Raw genomic sequence first — 22,840 nt, 5'->3', positions numbered from 1 at the left:
CAAGGTAATAATCCATCCTTGGATTTTCTTCTAGTTCAAATGACGACTTGATTCCACGTCTTGGCACACTGCCAAGGCTTGTCTTTAAGCCTCACATGTCCTCTGTTCCTAATTAGCAACAGGGCTAAATTTAGCAAGGTCTCTCTGGTGCCACTGTAGTCACAGAAGGATTCCAAAAATCTAGCAAGAAGGCATGTGATTTGGTGGATCTAGGAAAAGAGAAAAGCATTCTGATGGCACCCCTCTGGAGAGAAGGTTGTTTGAGATGCTTAGTGATTTTGAGGCAAAGGGATAATGCCGGGCATTGAAGATATTTAAATTCGGATGCGGGTCTCCCTTGAGATCCAGAGTGTGCAGTGCAGCCGTCTAGGGTCACGTTCTCAGAGATGCCTGGCTGGGGATAGAATGAGGAAAGATGTGAGATTCTTTCTCATGCTTCCTGCTCTCTTTTGATTCCCACGGCTCTGTGATTCTGAGTCCTTCTCTCTGGTCTCGTGTCCGAAGATCCAAATCCCAGGGGCATCTCCATCCTGCCTCCAGAATCTCCAGGGAACGATGTTGTCCAGTGATGATTGCCCAACTCATCAGCTGCTCCTCCTGATCAGTCCCACTACCTTCTTCTCTGTTCTCTCTCTCCCCACAGGTTTTATTTATAAGACTTTCAAAATCACAAAAGAGCTTCAAGAAAATCTAATAAATAATGTGGATATATATAACCTTGACCTCCAGCCACAGATTATTAGCAACTTGCTATATGTATTTATTTTCTTCTTATGTGTGAATGCCATGATTTTGGGCTGTTTGCTAAGCTTTCTGGGAATAAACTAGATACTCTGAACTTTTCCTTGTATTTTTTTTGTATGCTTATGGTGAGAACATTAATGTTGTCTATGTAATAAATGGATCATCATTACATATACAGACATGGGTGCTGTTGTACTTACAGGTTATTACATAGGACATGTTCACATTGTCTTATAGTGCCTTTTGTTGGTTTTGTATCTGGATATTGATTTCTATGGAAGATCTTGGCCAACTATTTTATTAAATGTGCCCATTGCCTCCTTAACATTTGTGTTGACTCCCATGTTGATTTGTGTTGGCTCCTGTCTCACAGGCCATTGGCTGTGGTATAGGCTTAAGATCCTATTCTTACCTCACACATATACTGAACATGCTGCGCACCCTACAGTGTGACATACAGCTGATTGCCTTGCAGTGCATTCATTTATCTGGATACCCAGCATGGGACCTCTCATGTCTTTTCCTCCACGGTGTCTTAGTGCTCTCATGCTCATAGGTAAACGTGCCCAGATCCTTTTCCTCACTCTGAACTAACTGGTCATTTTCCTTGCCACCAGCATGCTTGACCACCGAAGTCTCTCCTCCATTCATGCTTCTGCCTGGTGACTTCAGTGTGTCCTGGCTGAGATTACAGCAAAGAGACACATTCTCCTCTGAGGAAAAAATCCTTTCCTGTTCCAGGCCTGCCCCAGCTCACAGGAAGGAAATGCCCAGTCCTTTGCTCAAGAGGAAAATCAGTCAAACGGAAGCAGCTCGTGAAATTAAGTCTGAGCATGCCTCAAGTAGCCTTTCCTCCTTTGTTACATACTGGGGAGACCTGTCTGATGAGACAGTTATATAGACATCATCTCTCTGGTTGTGGTGACAGAGGGGACTGGCTTAGTTTAGAGGCTATATTAAGGCAATTCTTTGGTCTATTTGGTGGTATATCAAGGCTACGTGACATTCTCTAATTAGCTTTATAAAAACTAAAGTTATGATTTGAATGCTCATCTGTCTGATGTCTATAGTTGCCAATTGCTTTCTGTGTTGGGGTGGGGTGAGGGGCAAGATACTTTATTTGCCTTTCCCCTGCCTCTCCCTGTATTTTCTAACAGTCTTAACCAGAATAGAGAAATTCAGGTTTTCTCTCTCCCTCACAGGGTGGCATGAGTTATTTGCTGGCTCTGAAATTCTCCCACTGGGAAGAGGGAACAGAGAGGAGGAGTTGGTTGCCTAGGCTGTGGGACAACTCAGGACTCCTTAGGCAGGCTTGGGGAGGCAAGGCCAGAGGCAGGCAGCCAGCTTCTGCTGTGTCCTGACCATCAAGCCTGCCTGGAGACTCCATGAAGAATTCAGAAATTGGGAAGGACCATGACTCTTGAATTCAGGTGCAAAGAACGTGTCAGAACCCCTTTTCGAAACTCTTTACAGAAAGGGGAAAGCCTGGCCCTTTTCTGCTGCGCCACATACTGGCAGTGGCTCTGGTCTCCCAGCTAGCCATTGCTGGCCTGCCACTGAGGGAGAGAGGGCTTCTTCTTGAGCTGCCAAGGGCTCCTGCATTTGCCATAGAAACTGAACCCCACAGGGCCTCTGGAGATGCTCACATGTCTTACCAGCAGGCACTGGAGATCTGCTTTCTACAACAAAGTCTCTCCCTCAGACACAGAATATTGGCCTGTGGTTAGGAGAGACTGAGTGGCAGGCTAAAGTTCAAGCAACAGAAAACACGAGGATTGGAATCCCCTGCCCTTTTGCTCAAGCCATCATAAGGATGTTAAGTGACTTCAAGTGACCGTTGGTTCCTTTCTGAATGAGGGGGAAAGAGAGAGAAAAGAAGTATTATTCCAGAGGAAAAATGAGGCCTGGATCTCTCCTGTTTGATGCAATGGGATATGTGCACAGGTTGTGTTTGTGTGTGTGTGTGTGTATGTGTGTGTGTGTGTGTGTGTGTGTGTGCCCGCGCACATATGTAATCTTGTATGCAGACATGAGCAGAGATACTGATGCCGTCTCCTAAGGCAAGCAGTAGTGTTCAAGCCATCTTGCCAGGTCCATAGTCTGAAAAGAGCAGCTTACCGCCACACACAGTGTGAACAAAATGGCCTTGCTCTACCCCCTCCACACCACTGGAATTGCTACCAGCCTTTCCATCTGGGCAGGACTGAATGTAAGGGTTGGGCTTCTGTTCCATTCTGAGAGCTGTATCCATGGAATTCATCACAGTACATGGCACAACTTAAGTGTTTAATAAGAGGGTCAGACATGTATGTCTTTCATTCTGAGTGTGAAGCACCAGGGAGGAGAGGTTAACAGCCTGAGGGCAAGACATAGTTCAGTCTATTAATTTGATGACTGGTTAGGTTACTGGACCTCCCTAAGTCTCTTTCTCCTTGACTATAAGGCTGAGATAACAACGAGGGCCATCTTGTGCTGTTGTTGGAGAAGTATACAATATGGCCAAATCATAGGGTTAAAGACTCAGTTCAGGCCAGCACTGAAGTTAGTGCTTTATTAACAAATCTTTACACTAAGAAGAGTCCTTACAGGGACAGAAGTGACTCTCAGTGGATCAGCAGCTGACATCATTTTAGATGAGTACTCATGGTAATGCCAAGAACAGGGGTGGCTTTCAAAGCCTTCAGAGGAGACTTCTGAAGCTCTGACAGTTCAGGAAGCTTTTCAACAATCATTTCTCATTTCACACAGTGTCTGCATTAGTTCAGATTTAGACATCTCCTGTGCTCAATATATAAAAATATCAGTGCTAGAAAGAACATAATTTGACGCATGAACATTTGACAGATATCCTTGAAGCCTTCTACTACCAATGAAACCTTAACAGCATGCTCTTATTCTGAATTATACAACTGGGCCAAACCCTTGCATTTCTCTATTGTCCTGAGAACAGCTGGGCAATGTGTTGGAGAAGTCAAATACTGAGATTCAGGAGACCCATGCTCTAGCTGACGATGGGCAAATTGCCCCATCTCTCTAGGCCCACCATTGTTCCCCTATGATGCTAGTTCTATAAAAGTTGTAAAGTGTGGAAAGAGTAAGAGAATTCTTATGGTCCTCATGCATTTCAGCATCATGGATCATGACAAAGGCACAAGTCAGTACTCCCAAGTGCTAGGGTAGGTAGGGCATCTACTAAGGAGGTTCCTTCTCTGAGACAGCTTCTCGGCAGAAGGCCCACCTTTCCAACTGTGCTCTGTCTACACATTTAAAAGATAGAGAGGAGATGTTTCTAATGCAAACATTCAGACTTCAGAAGGTATGACTTTCCAAACCTGGGCCCATGTCGCCAGTTTCTAACATCTAGCTCCTGGTCTGAATACATGATGGACCTTCCAGAATCTGCATTCTCAGACCCATGCTTGGTACTCTGACTTTGGCATATGTTGCCCTAGGGACAGTAAGAAAATCTTGTATTCATCCTCATCTATAAACTACTTGCTAATGTTCATTAAGCATTTACTAGCTGGTAGAAATTTTACAGGGCAAACTTATCCTCATGGAAATTCTGTATAGATTACAATCCCCACGTTAGAGACCCAGGACCGGCAGCTTGGTCATTTATGGTGCTCTAGCACAGGGCAGCTGGTTACCATGACACCCTTCCTTCTCCCTTGAGCTCATCCAGGTGACCTTGGCCTCTCTCCAGGAGCAGCAGATGTCCAGTGATCTGCTGGAGCCCAAATCATTTTCCTTTTCTACCTGGCAAAGTGCAGCTTAGATTTGGAATTAAAAGTCAGCATGATGAATAGTGATCAAGGTGCGAGAGTTTACTTCAAGGAAAATCAACACAGAGAAAACCATTTCCCTCATAATAGATGTAATAGCAGAGAATATTAGAATTCCATCTTTGTTCATTATGAAATCCACCTTTCCCCAAGATGTCCAAAATGCAATTTGAGTTTTTAAAAGTCTGACCGATGCAGAGTTTTGTATTATATTACTCAAAATAAATAGTCATGTCCATTAAATAGATACTACTCAAGGCAGGAAAATGTGTTTGACATCTCATGTCTATCAAAACATAGACAAATATAATTACTGATATTTTGTATCAAGTGTTATGACAAAAATGCAAAGTACTCTAGGCTTGAAAGAAAGATGAAACTGGGTGGGTGAAGAAGACCACAGTGTCATAATCTTTCCCAGTCTCATTGGTTAGTCTAAGGAAATCACAGTGAGATTGATTTCAGTCTGAGACAAATACTTCTCATGTTTAGGCCATTGTGGAGTTAATGGTGAGGGCCACAGGAGGCAGGGATGGGAGCAGACAGAACAGTGTTGGTACATGAAGGTAGCGTCAAGATACATTTCACATCCCAGTGAACATTTATATGACAGGAAATAGTCTGAGGATTTGTTTTCATTTACTGAGGTAGAAGAGACTAACTTTTCAAAGATGGTGTGATCTGTCCCTGTCACGGCTACATAGGACAGGTCCCAGGCCTTACCAATTACTGCACATCTTTTCATATTTTTGTTCCACAGGATTCTTTTCATTTCCACTCCAGGCCAGAAGTGAAAGGGCAGCATCTTTCTTGGTGCCTTACCTCTGGAAGCTCTCTTCCTGGCAGTCAACTAAAATGAAGACTCAGAGAACTGGTATCTAAATTCTAGATTCCCAGAGAAGCCCACTTGCCACAGAGTACTTTGAAAACACTAGGTTTATGTACTCTCTGTTTCCTGCCTGTGGTCAATGACACGGGTCAAAGGCATTTAATCAAACCCTTGTAGAGAGATGGCTCCCATCACTATACAATGTGATGATCTAATTTGTCTCCTGTCAAAAATTGTATTGGGAATGGAGCGGAATACGATAAGTGCTATGTCTTTTTATGGTCACTGCTGGAATCTGTGCACAGCACAGACTTGCTAGGTTCATTATTTCATCTGTCTCTTGGGCTAAATGTTGAGATTGTTTTTCGTGTGGATGTAAATACTGAAGAAATGCAAGGAGATGTTTTCTTTATTCTTTTCTGTGTTCAGCTAGCTAAAGACAAAATTACCTTCTGGTTTCTGAAGCAAAAATAATTGATAACCAGGAAGGCAATGCAATAATGAAAAGGTCTAGAGGCCAGATGCCTAATTGCTGCTGGAGAAAAAGTATGCAAACACAACTTATGGTAAAGCAACAGGAAGAGGCCTCCAACCAGTAGGCGGTACTAACATTTTTTAAGGCTTGGTAATTTGGGGTTTTATGGACAGCTTGCTGATTGCCCCATCCATTAATATAAGTGATAAGTTTATTAAATAACTCAGGTTGAGCCCCTTGAACTTGGATGACCAAGGATAGCTGTTAATACTGATAATTTCCCAGCATCTTCTGCAAACTTGCCTAACAGGCAAAGGGAGATGTTTGATAGTATGTATTAACCAAGTGATGGTACAGATCTAGTTTCTGACCTAGACACTATATGCCGTACTTAAACATGGAGAATGTCTTTCCCAAGATATTGAAGAAAACTGTCTTTGGTTTCATATGGCAAAACTCTAAAAACAGATTGAATGGGAAGGTAAATTTCTCCTTTCAAACCAAGCCTCATAGCTGGAAAGTTTCTTTGTGGTGCTGTGCTACCACAAGCCTGGAATCCTAAGAGCCCCAACTGTTGAGATTGAGTAGAGGAAGAGACTCCCCCCCCCCATACATTTGTGACTCTTCCCACCTTTCTTGTGACTGTTTCCCTCCCCTACTTGTGACTCTGTTTTCTCTCCCCTTCTTGTGACTTTCCTTTGCGAGTCTGCCTTCCCCCTCTCCAGGGTCCTATGACTCTGTTTCCCTAGGTGCTGATCTTATTTCAATACTCTGCAGTGTCTTGTCCAATGATACTCAGACCACCAGATATTCATACAGCTTAGTGGCAATTTGATGTCACGAGTGAACCACAGTTACTTTTATGAAATGATTTCACAAGAGAGGAACTGAGGTATAAGAAGTGCTTTACAGCATCAAAGGAGTACTTAGCAATGGTCAAGTCTCTCAGTCCTATAGGACATCCATAAGGGAGTGTCAGTAAACTCACCTTTCTACGTGTAAACCTGAACTCCCTGACTCTAGAAGGAATTACCTTTAGGTTAGACTTGGCAAAGGGAAACTTTTAAAGTAGGTGTAGGAAGAGAACAGACCTGACAAGCTACCAAGCCTGTAAATCCATGTCATAATGACCATGTTAGAATTCTGCTCAGTAATACTGTGGTGACAGCATGGGACAAGCTTTAATAGCTCGAATCATAGAATACAGAGTATTTGAAAGCAATGAAGATGAGACTATGATGCTGTCTATTTTAATAAATGTGTATAAAATAGTTTCAATTTTATCATTGATATCAGTATAGAATAAATTGATACATAGTTATTACAACATAGACTAAATTATTGTAAATTATATAAATACATGCAGTAAAGTCTCAATCACTGGACACAGAAACATGCAATTTAGGAATTGCCAGCAGATGTTGGTATCTTTATATCTCCCCATTTATAATTTAGCTGCCCGATTACATTTGGTGGCATTTGTTGAATATCTACAGACAGAATTATCACTGCCATGGGTGGAATCAGGCTTTGTGTGATTCACCAAGTACAAAGTATATGTTCAGCAAGGAGAACTTTTGCAAGAGCAGAGTGGCTTCGAAACGGAAAAGACTATCTTGTGTTCATCAGAGGGTCATTCTGCGCAAGTCTCCACTGGCTTCCTCTGAACCTGACAATGAAAGAGATGTCCCAGTAACCTGGATGTTCAGCACGGTTGTACCAAGAATCTCACGTGTATGTGTGTGTGTGTGTGTGTGTGTGTGAGAGAGAGAGAGAGAGAGAGAGAGAGAGAGAGAGAGAGAGAGAGAAGAGAGAGAGAGAGACTATCATTGATTAGTTACTATCTTTAAATGACCCCTCTGACCCAAAGAACTTCTATGGGTAGGACTATTCATATTAACTTTATTCACTGGAGACTGAAACAAAATATGGGGATAATCACTTGCATATTACCATCTGTGAGCCTGATGCTTTATGGGGGTAAATAACAGGCTACAAAACACGATTTATCCACAAAAGCATTAGAACTACAACATATGTCTTCTGGACATGGCTCCAACTTTTATTTAAATAGACATTCATCACAGGTGCTGTAAGTAATTTATAGAGCTAGATGAACACTGAGTTCCACAAGGGTATAATCATGAGATTATACATTTAATTATATATATAGTTTATACACATATTTTATAGCTCTAGATGAGTACTAATTCCAAAAGTATATAATCATGAGAAATACATTACTTAAAATGATGCAATTGAAAATATTAAATAATCTTAATACAGGGCTGGGGAGATGGATTAGCTAGAAAACGTGTGTGCCACCAAATCTGATGACCTGAGTTTGATCTCAAGAACCCACAAGGTTGAAGGAGAGAATTGACTGCTGCAAGTTACCCTCTGATCTCATGTGCATGCGGGCACACACACACACACACACACACACACACACACACACGCACATGCACACAACACTCCAAATTAATCAATGCATCAATGCAAAATTATCTTAAGCTGTATTTCATAAAGGCAGCAATAAAAATTTAAAATATAATATTAATAAAACATTTTAATTGCTATGAGTTCAAATTTGTTTTGATAATAAGCTAGTTATTTTTTGACAAAAAATATTTTTATTTAAATTTAATGTTAGGAGTTCATGTATCATGCTGATGTCAATTCCAATATATATTAACCTTACTTATAGACCCAGACCTTACTTATAAACATCAACTTAGAGAATAACAATTTTAGGGAAGTTAAAGTCAGTGTTAGAGAGAGAGAAAGCCATGTGTGATTTTAACTGAGGTGGGGAGCACTTGTATAAACAGCACATTGAGAATTTTTTTATATAAATGATTTGGATGCTTCATTTTGTCACTAATTTTAGGATGGCCTTTCAGATGAGTGGTAGGAACCATGAGTCTGGAAGAGGGAACCAGTGGCTGGGCAGATGGGTCTTGGAAAGGGACAGACAAGCTAAGCAGTGACAAAAACACACAAATTGATCTCATACAAATATTAATTGCATCATGTGTTTATATTTTCTGATCTATAAATAAGGTTAATATATATTGTCATGAACATCAGATTGCTACATTAGCTTCTAGCATTAAATTTAAATAAAATCTTTTCCTTTAAAATAATTAGTTTATTATAACAAACTATAATTCCTAGCAAAAAAATAAAAGATTTTACTGATATAATATTTTATATTTTAAATACTGGCCTCATAAAATACATATTAAAATTATTTTGCATATTTTCATTGATAGGTTGATTTGGTGTGTGTGTATGTGTGAGTGTTTGTGTCTTGTTTAAACCTGACCAAATTTCACAATATGACCTCTCATCTTATTTGGAAGTACAAGTAATACATAAAATCTCATGTTATTATTTTAGTGCCTAGATTTAAAATAATACAAAAAATGTGAGGAGCAGAATGCACGTCATGTATGTAGAAACTTACAACTATGGAAATCGACATGATTATTAATATTTTCCTCAACCAAGCATCATTAACTACCATAAAATAAAAGCTCATTGTTAACAAAATGCTACACAATGGTCCAACGGTTGCCAATGTCACCGGCAGAGTGACTACAAATTTACCTGGAGTTTCTGGTTTAGACTTGAGGTGACTCTCTTCTATGTCACTCTCCTGGGAGTCATGAAAGCCTCTTGCATTTCAATAACTCTCAAGAAGAAGAATATTGAACTTTCTGTAGTAACCATCAGGGCACCTAAAGAAAATCATTCCCATAATTTATAGCATATACTTTGAATTAATCCTTGATAAATCTATCTTTCAGAACTTGTGAAAACTGCTTTGTTTTCACAATTTGTGGTAACAGAGGCAGAGTTAGTCTTATTAGCATTAACTGACAAAATGATTTTCTAAATAATTCCGGGTAACTATTAAATCAATGAGAGTTGGCCTCCTGCCGTATTTCCTTCCAATATGTTCCTTAGAAGTTCTTCCCTTCCTGGCAACCTTCTGACAAGGATTTTATAATCTGATGTATTTATCAATATTGAAAAGAGATACAAAGAAGATATGAACTTAAAGTATACTTATCTAATTTATAGTTTGGTTCTAGACTGATCTCTTATGTGTTAGAGTTTTTTATACATTAGAGTAAAACAGATGCATTTCTTACTTCAGGCTATATGTCCTACCTTTCCCATTGCTAGTATTAGGACCCTGAAAAAATGACTCTAAATAACCATTAGATTGCTCATTTTGTTTCCTTGGCAACGTGCTCTTACTATGCAAGTGTTGAGAGGAAGGTTGTTAAAACATGATGGGTCCAATCACCGACAATGTTTGCCATGTTTTAGCATTGGGTTTAGGTTGTCAGCTGGTCAGGGAATCATTGGTGGTTTTAATCATATTAAAACTATGCTTTAAACATCAAACTGATGATGTGCACAGAGAGATAGAAAACCATGGGGAGATACATTGTGAGGTGATTACTATGGGATATCTACGAGTCTTGATACATCATTTGCATTAGAGGGAGGAAGAAAAAAACTACAGAAAATGAACCTAATAGAAACTAACCAGAAGATAAAAAGGACCAAAGCATGATCTATCTAAACAGAGATAACAAACTAGGTAATTCCAAGTCTTCATCAATGGTTAATTGAGTGCATGGTGTGGTAAGTAACAGGAGGAAAAGACCACAGCAAGAGTGGAAGCTAGACTGGAAGATAGATTTGCCTTCAGAATCATTGGTGGGTAATGCTGGAAAGACCATCACAGATCCTGCCAGGATGTGCTGGGGATGGAATCCTAGAGCCATGTAAAGAAACTGAGGCTGTATATAAATACTCAAGGAATATCCATGGAGAGAAATTTGACACAAACAGAACTGATTAGTGAGAAATTTGTGTTAGGAAACATAGTCAAAAAGGGAATTATTCAGAAAATAGAAAATAGGAATTTCAAAATTAACTAAGTATTAATGTCAATAGGAAACACAAATGATTATAAAACAATGATTGACAGATGACCAAAGGAGTTGCTCCCCTTCCCTGCCTTCTTCCCCACTTTCCACCATGTGTGAAGAGCATAGACATTTTATTGAAAATGCAAAGGTAAGGTATGCTTTATGGATCTAGAGATTAAGAGAAGGCAGGAAATGGAGTGGACAGAACAAACAAAAAATCTGAATGTGTGATGACAACAAGTAGCAATACTTTTCCCTCATGAAGGAAGGAAGTAGTTAGGGAACTACCATCTGTATTGCTAGCATGGCAAGACAACGGAGTATCTCAAGTCATTAATGAGAGTTTGGCTATTGCCTACTAGTGGTGAATGGAGGGCCTACGATATTGTTATGTTGGGCCAAGTGTAAGAAGCCATAGCACCCAAAGCTGTTTCAGAGAACAGGTAGATGGAAGGGTAGAGTGAGTGGGTCAGTAAAAAATTTTTATGCTGATTAGGATGCTCTTGGCAAGGAGTCCAGAAAGTAAGAGAATAGGAAGGTGGGAGCCCAGTACAATAAAACCAGAAAGGTAAGGAGTCCAGATTGGTTGAAGAGTAAAATAGTGCTCTTGGAGGTGAATGAAGACCACTGCAGGAGAGATGTGATTGGAGGAGACAGAAGTGCCCTTCTTAGAGGTAAACACCAAGAAGATGTCAGCACTGAGCTTAGAAAGGAGAGTGAATCCATTCTACAGTCTATAGTTTGGCTGTGAAGTCTCTGCGGACATGAGATAATGTTGGTAGGTCTTTTGGCAGCTAAAGAGGATTTTAGGGGCATAAAACTGGTAGACGTGTTAAAAATATAATTTCCACCTGTTGGACCAGTGATTGGGTGTTATCTGTGTACATTGAATCAGTATTTTACAGTGCTAAACATGGCACAAGACTAATGATAGGAATCACAGAAATCACTGGACTGCTTAGGTTTTGCTCAGCTGGAGACCATATTAAATCTGTGAGCATAATAAATCGTATCCAGTGTTCCATTAGGCTGCATTAGCATTAGTAATCAGGAATCCGAAAATGAAGTTTAATGGAGAAAAGGAGGTGAGCCCCATGTGTTCTTATTACACTCCGTTCCCCAGTGAGCTCCCTTTCTCTCTCCCTTGGAGAATTTCCTTTTGGAGCCCAAGTGAAAAATGGGTCTATAAAAGAAGTATTGATTAGCTTAACAATCTCATTAAATTTGATTAACCTTTTAAGAGCATTAGGTGGAGATTTAAGCTATACAAAACTTAACAATACCTGGGTGCCCTGGGTACCTTTTAAATAGCTGACAAATTTATGAGACTTGGGCTCTTAGAAAAGCAAAAGTTATCATCCCAAATTTTCAAGTGTTTATCATTCTTCACTTAGCTTTCCTTCCATTTGCTCAGTGTTTACAAATAACTCAACAATTGTTTCATTTATACTGTTTAGGAAGAGAATTATAAACTAAACCATGTTTGAAGAAAGGACAATAGAATATAGCAAGATTTAGAAGCCTCCCCCACCCTAATCCCCACACAGGAATCCACCCTCCTAACTACACACTCAAACCGAAAGTCCCCAGAAGAAACCTTCCTTCTTCACTTGTCTTTTCTAAAATCTGCAGCATTCAGTTACAGTTTATGGACTTACGATCAAGACCTAAGAAGGGTCCTAACATGTCGGAACAGAACTGCCAGGAGAGAGGACTAAATTTATCTCTGAAATGTAAGGGCTTCCCCAGTCCCTCAGTGAGGGAAGTGGGTTCTTCTTCAGCAGCAGGACAAAGCAGTCAACTTTGAGCCCTTGAGATACTCAAGGTAAATCGTGAGCTTCGAGGGAAGATAGAACAAAACCAATAAGTAGAAAATTGATGATTTGACACTTCCAAAGAAAGTATAGGGAGGGAATCTTCATTGCCCTGAATGTATGCTCTGCAAAAATAGCTATTATTTGTAAAATTCCTTTAGCCATGCTCAGCCATGAGACTAGCTTTCAGGGTTGCCTTTTCCCACTTGGAACAGATTTTAAAAATGAAAATGGAAAGACATCAGAAACAGCCCTTTATGTAGTTGACCTTTTTAAGATTCAGTATTTTTATTGATTGTCCACAGTATTTTCTTTCCCTGAGATATTGGAATGGTAATCAAAGTTTGGGAATAGTCAAACATTATTATGAAACCCTAATGTCAAATGCTTTTTCCACAAGCAACTACATTATTCTTCCCACAACGGCATTTATGATTAAATGTAACTACAAGGGCTGCAGTGAGAGCAATGGTCTGCTATTGTGTACAGAATGATCCAGGAATAAGTATATGTATCCACGTGAATATATATGATTATATATAATAATGATTTTATATATAGTTCCAGATATCTGATGCGCAAGGCAGAGCTAAAACATAAGAATTTGTATATTTTGAATTATAGTAAATATTGTCTGATCCTTTAACAGTTTGTTTATCATGTTAAGTCAATTATAGTTGCCAATTCTTTCAGTTATATATTGACAAATGATGCTTATGAGCCGCCCCCCCCAAAAAAAAAACCCAGCAAAATCTTTGAAGATTGATTTGCAGAACCCAAGAATTTTGACACATTCCTCATGGAGGCTTTAATGCTTCTTAGAAACATTTTTAGGGCATTTGCAGCTTGTACTGTGAGTCTTCTTCAGCTGTTTTATAGACAGCAGTGATCTCTATAATGCATAGTTCTACTTTCTGCATGGCTGGAGGAGTTCATGCCCCATATCAAATTTTAAGGTAGAGTGTTAGATGGCATTTAGACAGTGAGAGCCATCAGGGCTGCCCCACTTCTGTCTATGTAATTCCTGCTATTTACTCTTTGATGGGTATCAATGAATAATGGGATGGTCCTGATGGTGAAGCTACTGTGACAGATGGTAGCCTATGCTCAGGAATAAATGTAGAGGGGCCTAGTCAGCGAGCATGTGGGCACTCCATGCACTTTCAAGTGAGTAACATCTTTGATTTGACTTTGAAATATTTGCTAGGGAAACAGGTGAGCTATCACCCTAGCTGCCTTCCTTAGTCTCATGAATACTTTCCGTCACAGGAGTTGAAGAATTTGCAGGTTTACAAATGAGTCTCCCTTTCTGATAGCACATCTATAAATGTTACAGATCTCCCACATGGAAGCATCCTCTGTCACCCACTGAGCTCCTGAGGCCTCCTCTGAAGTGTACGGCATCTCTGTTGCTACTGCCGTGTGTGTGCGTATGTGTGTGTGTGTAATGGGAAATGGCCTTCTGAGTTTTATTGAGGATGTATTTTTCAATCTTTTAAGTTTTTGCTTAAAAGATTGTTTTTGCTTCTTTATTTTTCTATAACTTCACAGGTATATATACAAAATTTTGGGTATTTCATCGCCTATCACCCTCTGCCTTAAACTTGCATTCTCTCTTGCTGAAGTCATCCTTCTTAATAATCTCTGTGCTGCTCTGATGTGGTGTTAGACCCACTGACTGTAGTTAGGATTGCTAGCATGAGCTTGAGCAGTGGGTTATTATTGGAATATGAGCAACATGCTAGAGGGCACCCAGCTGAAGGAACTAGCATCCTGTACCCAGCACTCACGAACAGCCTCCCAGTCCCTTAGTAAGAGATGAGGCTCCTTAGCCCCTGCCCATGATTCTGGTGTGACATTGATTCTAACAGCTTCAGTCCTGGAATGAGCCAACTTTGGTGATATGAGATTCAATGTGTTTTAATTTGTGGTTCCAGACAAGAGTTGGCAATACTCAAATGAAGATTGAGGCTAAACAAATGTCAAAAATTTGTTCAAAATGCTGACTCTGTCTCTTTTTTTGGTGTTTTGTCATGTTTGTAGAACTATGAATTCACATGTGACAAAATTGGCCCTGTTAGGGAAGATCCTTACAAATGCAGCTACCACAATAATCAAGATATTAGTCTCAGCTCATCATGCCCCTTTGACATCACTAATCAGCCTTCTGTCTAAAGGGTCACAGCTAATCACTAAATGATCTATTGTAGGAAAGTGTGAATGCATAGAAAATACAATTCTATCTAATCTGATCTATCTAAAACAAATGAGAAAAGTGAGATTTGCTTTTAAATACTAAGTATATGCTACAAAACATATCATCCAAAGCATGAAATATTCTAAGACTTTTGTCAATTAAAGACACATACTTACAAAGATGTCTTTAGATACAAAATAGTACTCTTACTAGAGAGTTGCTCTAAAATGAATCTTAATCTAAATTTTCGTCACGTTTGTGGAGAATATGAGAAAAATAAAGATACTGCCTGTTTGGAGACTGGAGGGTTGGCTCAGCAGTTAACAATACTGACTACTCTTCCAGAGGACTCTAGTTCAGTTCCCATCACCTGCATGGTATCTCACAACCATTTGTAGCCTCAGTTCCGGCAGATCTAGTGCTCTCTTTTGGCTTCCATAGACATTGCACACAGACATACATGCAAGCCCATAAAATAAAAATAATACTCTTTTAATGAAAAAGATTTTTTATGTTCATTCTGTGGCATTTTGGGCTTGGGTTGGCTCATGGAAATTTAAGTAACAACTGAATTCCTCAGTCACAAATATAATAAAAGGCTTTGGATTTTTATCTGTTTCATGGTGGGTGCAAGGATGAATTTTGAGTCTCAGTTGCATATGTAGAATCCTTTCTTTGAAGGGTTCCTTATGTGCAGATTGTGTAACAAGCTGTTATTCCCATTTCAGGACCAGCAGATGTTACAACAGTGCTTCTGCAATAGCGCCTCTAGGGGCCAGGCTTTATAAATTACTTCACCAGGAACTTTGGACAGGAAGTGTGACACACAAATCTAGATTTCTGAGACCAGAATTGAAAGATGGTTAAACTGTTTCTGGAGCTTGAAAAACCTTAAAAGAAACAAAAATCTATTCTGGTTCATAACCTGACTACTCTTCCAGAGGACTCTAGTTTGGTTTGATAGGTATCAAAACTCAGGGGAGTGTATTACAATTATACATTTTATGTTCCTGGCTAAAGAACAAATAGTTAGAGAGCTGGGACACACCATTTGCATGTTTGCCTCAGAGATGTGCATTCCCTTTCCCACTGGACTGGAAGTGGGAGAGAACTTGAAGTGTTAATCATGCTTCAAATTTTTATTCCCTTAGCCAGGAATTGGAGAAACAATTCTGTTCAATAATGTGGCTTCTGTGGTAACTTACAGAAAACATCTGGGTTTCCCTACATCCCAATTTCAGTCTAATTTAGACTAATCTGATTTTCAGTGTCATTTGGAGGTATCTCCATATGGTTAGCATTCTTTTTTTAAAGATTTGTATTTACTGTACATGGATGGATGCTTTCTCTACATGTATGGCTATGCAGCATGTTATGCCTGGTACCCGTGGAGACAAGAGGAGGGCACTGGGTTTCCTGGGACTGGAGTTACAGATGACTCTAAGCTATACTGTGAGTACTGGGGATTGAACCTGGATCCTCTGCAAAGAGAGCCAGTGAGTGTTTGTAACAGCTGAACTGCTTCTCCAGCCCCTGTTTTTTGTTTTTTGTTTTTTGTTTTTTGTTTTTAATGAGGACTCTCACTCTTCTCTAATGGAGTTACATATTTCCTTCCTGAAGATGCTCTGCATTCTGCAGCCACACATGCTCATAGTGAACCTAACATTTTCTTGACTTTTTACATCTCAGATTCTAAATGTTGCAATCTCATCCCAGTTCTATGATCAAGACCCACGTTTTTACAATGCTAATAAAGAACACAGGTAAGTGAAAAAGCCAAGTGCACCAGCCTGTGAACTAACCAGGGGCTCTCTCTTCAGCTGTTTTAAGCCTTAAGGAGAGACAAACCCCAGTTATGCAAATGAATAATGCTATTTATTATAGCATTAGCCAAAGAGATGAGTCACATAGCATGAAATTACTTCTGCAGAATTTTGTAACTAAGTTCCTATATGTATATATATTATATGCATAATATATGTACAAATATATACAAACTGACTTTGATCAAGTCCTCATTATAAGCTACTATTCATTATTTATACACAATCCTCCTTTATCTTATTCGGTTCAAAAATAACAAACCATTGGGAACCCATTACTTAGTTTTCCCTATTGGTGAAATTTGGAGGAAAGGTTCACACTCTCTGTCTCTGAGCACTTGTTCATTCCACATTGTGTTTCTAAGGGCCATCTGTGCTGTAAGACAAATGTATTCACAGGCATGATCTACTAGACCTCAATATAGAATATGTCAAGAAAGCTTTAGTCAGTTCTCTTATCAAAAGACACTTGGCTTGTTTCTCAGTGTAGGGTTGGTAGGAGGGTAGAAAGATTAAAATATTTTGTTGCTATACTGCTGAAAAGATTGCCCATGTCTCCTGATGGTATATGAAAGTACTGGTTTCTCCCCCTTTATTAGCAAGCATCATTGGTAGGGTTGAGAGACGTGGATGCACACGACTATGAGATAATGTCAAGTTATTCTAACACATTGTTTCAGAATGCACTGCCATTTGCAATTTCAGAGAGACCTCACTGAAGTGCATCTTGGCTAGAACTTGATTTTATTACATTTCTCAGATATTTTTTTCTAGCTGAAAGGTTATAAAATGGCACTACAAATATAGATGGATGAAATATCATTTTATGTGCCATTTGAGCAAATACATTTGATTTTTTCCACTGTTGATTGAGTAATCAATGCTTATTGTGACATTTGCATTTTTTATAGGCTTGAGTATGTTGTATATTCAGAATTTTAATCCTTTGTTAGATGGATGCTCTACAAATCTTACTTTAGCAGCTTATGGATCATCCTTTTGTTTTTTAAAGATGTCTTAGAGAAAATAAAAGTTTGTTTTTTTTAAGACACAAACACGTACATATACAAGATGAAATTCTATGAAGTTGTTTAAAAGAACAAGTGACAAGGCTACATGCATTGACTTAAAAAGATGTCTTGGAGTGTTAAGTAACAAATCAAGTTGAAAATCATATGTACACTAGCACTCCATTTATATTAATAAAGGACCCAAACCACACATGTTACAAAGCCTCATGTATATATGGAAACACATAAAAGGGAAACTAGAATAACATCTTCCAACTATTGACAGTTGGGAGAGAGGCAGGGAAGTAATGAGGGGAAGAAAGGGCCTTTCATGTTTTCTCTGGATATTTCTGTACTCTTTCAACCATGTGCAAAGAAAATATTGTCTGTTGCTTGTGCAACAGAAATAGTAATGATAGAAATAAAGGAGAAGCAGAGGCAGTTATGACTGACATAGGAATCTACAAACTGACCCGTAGAACAGAGAGAATGGCTAGAAGCAAGGGCATGTGTATCAGACAGGCACTATAGAGATTGCCTTTCAAGAAAGCCAAGGAAGCAAGACTCTCCAATAAATGGTGTTGAAACAAGTGACTGGCAATTGGTGCTGAAAGAAAGCAAATAAAACATTCCTGTGTATGCGATGGCACACCACCTCCAGGTGGGCTTAATATTGAAGGAAAACTAGGACAAGTATGAAGAGACTATGGAAGGTGATGCATTTTGTAACAGGGAATGGAAGTGACCTTCATCAGGAGCATGGACTAGATCAGTACTGTTAGATAATACTAGAAAAATGCTTGTTGTGTGCCTAGAGGCCTGAGTAATGACACTCACTAAAGAATTTTAAGCTATCATCAATGTGACATTAACGATTCCCTAAGATCCTCCCACAGTGGATGGCTAATGAAGGAGGGGCAGTCATTGTTCTTTGGAGAAGTGGCTTTTGGAAGGTTGTCCATGCCCCAGTGCATGGTGAACTTTAGTACATTCCATTGGACTGTGTATTTGTGCTTCACAACCACAGACATGTGGTACGCAGAAAGGTGATACCTGCATACATGTCACACTTTGAAGTTCTTAAGTGTGGTTTTGTTATACTAGATTTGGAGGAAAAGATCCATGTCTCCAATGGAGTATGATAATATCAGCAAATAAGAGAAAACATGTGCCCATCGTCTTTCTAGGTCTGGGCTACATCACTCAGAATGATGGTTTCCATCTCTACCCATTCACAGGTGAAATCCATCATTTCATTTTTCTTAACAGCTGGATAATATACGTTGGTGTAAACATACCACGTTTTCATTATGCATTCATCAGTTGATGGACATCTAAGCTATTTCCATTCCATAGTTATTGTGACTAGACCAGAAATGAACATGGAGATCAGGTATCTCTATAGTAGGGAACAGAGTCCTTTGGGTGTATGCCCAGAGTGTAGAGTGATAGAGCTGGGTCCTAAGGGAGCTCTTAATCTTTAGCTACATGTGCTTCATTTGTTCTGCCCACAGAAGTTAGCAAGTCAGCAAAGGCCTGTGGGATTATTTTCAATGGAGGAGAGAGAGAGAATGTTATAAAGGGATAATAGGAATAATGGAACATGAAGAGTTAAATGGGTGGTATATGGAAAGGTGGGGCAGAGGCGAGAATAAGGAGAGGATAATTAACACTTCACAAAGGTAAAAAACATTTCCATAAATTATATGGAGACACACTACTGTAGAAGATATATATATATATATATATATATATATATATATATATATATATATATATACACATTCATATATATAGCTTAAATAGAGTTCTCTAGAAAGGGGCACCAATGCCCATAAGAGACACCACAGGACAAGCAATAAAAGCTCCAGTACAAGGATTGGGTAACCTCTTCAGGAGCTATTGGCTAAAGGGGTTCTGTGTAGTCTCAAACATTACAGGCTATTGATAGCAATATTGGTTACTTTTCATAACTTGATATTATAATGCTATTGCTGAGGATAGTCACATACTTTTGTCATAGAACTTGTAGACATCAAGCTTGTGTTGACCTGAAAATTTCATCCTTACTGCTTAGCTTTCAAAATACTGAAAGATGAAAGGGACCCTGCTAGAGGACACAAGTAATCAATTGTATTAAGCTACGGACACTGTTAGTAACAATGGCATCTAGCTCTAGTCAGTAATAAGGATGTGTAGCTTAGCAGGTCTTCAGGGGAGAATGGATTACTATTTTTCTGCTAACCTGATAACAGGTTAAAACAATGACCCCTAATGCATAGATTACTGCCTCTCTCAACTCTCATCTAAGAAGCTTATTTTGTAGTAGATGACAATTAACATGGAGTTCCAAAGCCATCAATATAGAAAATAATATATAATGGCATATTTAGCCTGAAGTAGGACATTTATATCCTACCACTCCTCTCAAGACTCAGGGACTATTTCACAGAAATTGGTGGAAAGATTTTAACAATCAGAGGCAATGGATGACTATAGGGAAATTTTTCTGCTCATATCAGGGTATTTGTGACAGCACATATAAGATCAGTGCAGACTGAAACCAAATCCAAACATGGAGAGAGGAGGTGGGCTTAAAGTTGCATCCCTAACTGAGGAGCTACTGTTGATTAATAGCTGATGGGAGAGGACCAGTCAGTTCTATTTAAGGGAGTGGTCCCTGGTCGGTGGGCCATGAGCCAGCAAATGGCCACATCAATTGAACTTGATGTGTTAAAAAATAAATAAATAAAAAGACAACGTCATATATGTATGGAGAGCAGTGTTGTCCTCGGAGGAATTGGAGGAGGGGCTGATTTTGATTAAAACTCATGTTTTAAAGTTCTCAGAGAACTAATAAAAAGGTGCTTTCTGCAAACTGTTTGCTCAATAAATGTTTATTTAAAACTGGTAGTGTGTTAAATCCTATATGTGCCTTGGGTGTGGGAACCACAGTGCCTGTGAGGGAGAAGCAATGAAGAATTTTTTAAAGCCATGTCAAAGGTCTGTTGTCAACTGTAGTATAGATGCAGTGTCTATGCCATCGAACAGCTTGCTAGACTAAGCGCTCTGTCCTGTAAGTGGGCATGTTTAGTTATGGAGACTTTTCAAAGGTCAAAGATGCATTTAAGTACAGCTGCTTACTTCCCTGTCTCTGCTCAGCTAAAGAATCTAGTTTGAGCAGGGAGCATGTGAGGCCAAAATGACAGATGAGATTCTCAGAGAGGCCCATTTTCTTCGTTTTCATGCATATCCAGCTGTCTGGCAACCTTGTATTTGAGCTCATGATGAGAATGTGGGAGAGGGTGTTTCAGAGTTGTCCCAGATCTACAAGACAATGCTCAAAGCATACTGTTGGGGGACTTCCAGCCTCTTCAGTTTATCCAATAGAGGTCAATTTATAAATGTAAGGCCTACAGTACCCTCCTACCAACAAAACCAACATCAAAAGTTCTATCATCATAAAATCTGTTAAGCTCTCTCACTGTTTTTCCTGCCTGTGGGACACATCTGTTTATTTTCTTGACATTAGTTACACATTACAAAGTCTCTTGGTACATGGATGGAAAGTATTAGTGGGAACATTGAGTGCAGCTGTGAATTTCTGCCTTGTATACTTCTTCATAGTTAACTAAAAACGAGTTCTTATGCCTGGTCACAAAGCATAAACATTCCATTTTTCTGCATAGACTTGACATGGGACATCAGCAGACTTGGGCTTTATTAAGTACTTTGGATGCTTCTTCTAGTCATACCCTCTTACCTGGCCCAATTTCCCTCATTAAGTTCACTTCAAAGAAGTTTTCTGGTTGTCCTATCCTTTCATTATCTATAAAACACAGTTCAATAACACACACTTGCAATAAGCAAGGCTGTTGGCCCTATGGACAGAATCTTCCTAGTTCCTTTTGGGAAGTAATATTGTCTTCTTCTATTATATTAACTGTGGAAGATGAAATAGCCTACAGAGCTGCTGTCCTGTGGGGAGTTGTACCACATGCCTTGGCTTTATGAAATGTGGCATCTTACAGGGTGGTCCTGTGCATCTGCGTCTATCTCTTCTGCCCATGGATGAGGTACGGACTCAGTTACTTAGGTCTTTCTAATTTTACTGTTCCCAACATGTCATCAATTCTGAGCAAGATAATCCAGTTATTGACCTTGTTCGGGAAAGCTGGATGTGTATTATAGTTGATGAAAGCTAGATATGTATCATAGTTGAGCCTAACATTATTCTGTTTGGTTTATGTTTTCTCTGATTCTTTCTAGTATAGATTTCAGTGTGAGTAAGCCACGTTATTTCATGCTCTACAAAATGTTTGATTATATACCTACTTAGGTGACCTGTATTTTTGTGTGCCAGGAGGAATGTTGGAACTCGAATTAATCATCATCAACTTGTACTTATTCATTATTTCAAAAAAAAAAACAGCTACATCTCCAAAAACTGACTATGTCTAGAATTCTTAAAAGTGATGGAAGTGATAAAAAAATATTTCATTCAATGGAGGCTACTATTTTAATGTGGATATAGATTTATTTCCCTCATATTAATACAGATATGTCATTTATAGCAATATGAAATTGATGAATCCGTATTTTCTGTGGCATAAGAGCTATAGTCACATGTATTTTAATAGGTATATTCTCTAAAATAAATATTTATAAACATTTAAAACCAGGTGCATTATCCTAAGATGTATGTATACTGTATGATATACATGCTATAGCCATCTAGGGCAACCTTCAATGAATAAATGGAGCAAACTTAACAACCATGAGTCAACAAATGAGTCTTGGGATGCATCCCACTAGACGTCATGCGACATTCATTCTTTTCTCCTTTCATCACAACTATATAATTTTATTATTTATTCTATTTTTATTGAAAATGCGCTTTTAAATATACTGTATTCTGATTACAATTTCTGCTCTTCTGTTCCTCCCAGATCCCCTCCATAGCTTCCTACCTACCCTTTATGTCTCTTGCTAGAAAACGAGCAGGCATCTATGGAATAATAATGCAATAAGAGAAGATAAAACAGAAGAAACAGGGCTGGGGAGATGGCTCAGCAATTAAGAGCCCTTCCAAAGGTCCTGAGTTCAATTCCCAGCAACCACAGGGTGGCACACAACCATCTGTGATGCGATCTGATACCCTCATCTGGTGTATTTGAAGACAGCTACAGTGTTCTCATATGTACGTAAAAT

At 39.1% G+C, this 22,840-nt stretch overlaps 1 long non-coding RNA gene across 1 annotated transcript in view; it reads left to right on the top strand.

The window, feature by feature from the left end:
* Nucleotides 1-22,840, top strand: part of LOC127685833 (uncharacterized) — a 258,463-nt gene that overhangs the window by 127,083 nt on the left and 108,540 nt on the right. The window lies entirely within an intron of this gene.

Source organism: Apodemus sylvaticus, chromosome 5 (assembly GCF_947179515.1).
Source record: "Apodemus sylvaticus chromosome 5, mApoSyl1.1, whole genome shotgun sequence".
In the NCBI taxonomy this organism is placed as follows: Eukaryota; Metazoa; Chordata; class Mammalia; order Rodentia; family Muridae; genus Apodemus; species Apodemus sylvaticus.
The sequence above is the reverse complement of the archived record's forward strand: the minus strand, read 5'-3'. Positions and strand labels throughout refer to the sequence as shown.